The sequence below is a fragment of the Propithecus coquereli genome, unplaced genomic scaffold (assembly GCF_000956105.1).
Source record: "Propithecus coquereli isolate 6110/MARCELLA unplaced genomic scaffold, Pcoq_1.0 Scaffold2, whole genome shotgun sequence".
In the NCBI taxonomy this organism is placed as follows: domain Eukaryota; kingdom Metazoa; phylum Chordata; class Mammalia; order Primates; family Indriidae; genus Propithecus; species Propithecus coquereli.
In genome coordinates this window covers 18,860,597-18,861,473 of record NW_012144966.1, presented here as the reverse complement: position 1 = coordinate 18,861,473, position 877 = coordinate 18,860,597, and positions in this window count along the sequence as shown.

Sequence of the window (877 nt, the reverse complement as noted above, 5' to 3'; positions counted from 1 at the left end):
TTTTCAGTAATTAAACAGAGCTACTTACAATGCCATAAACAAATGCTAATTAGCAAGCTTCTGTAGTAGAATGAATTATAGAACTAACTGTCTTGTCAGCCAGGGAGATACATGGCCCTACATATGATAAAAGCCTGGGGGATTTGCTTGATATTTCTAAAATTGGATTTTTGATTCTATCACTGTTTCTAAAGTGGTAAAAGCACTGGTAGAGACTGCGAGTAATTTTTTCGCTAAGACTACCACTAGAAACTTCTGAGCAACATTTGGAAGGATCTTATTAGTTCTAACTTACTTGTTAATTAATCCCTACAACAGATAATAGATAAAATGCAATACATCAAGTTGTCCTTTAATCCTAGGAATATAACGTCTGAAAGTCACTTGTGAACTGGTTTCAGAATGCTATACTGCTATGAACATTTCTTCTTTCAACACTACATGTAGAATTGTGTTAGATGCTTGCCAACACTTACTAAATTCTAAAGAGACATGGAAACAGAGTGCCCTCGCCAAAATGAAATAAAATGCCACCCATGCTGTGGCATTATTTGGTACTATTGCAGCACTTTTACAGGAAATTGTAAATATTTATCCATCTATCAATCCACCCACCTTGACAGCACACAAGTCCAACAGAGTTTGCAATGTTCTGGCGTTACTGCAATGTGTGGCATCACATCCAGAAACCAGATCAGCATTTCTCGCAGCACACATCCCACTTTTTTGTATCCCTTTTTACACGCTGTGAGCAAAACGCGTCCCTTTGAGTATCTTTGGCTCACCAGCCTTGGAGTTATTGGGGCCCTGGTGAAAACAGATCAGCAAGAGTTAATCAACTTTTTATTGACAACAGAAATTATCCGTTTGTGTTTGC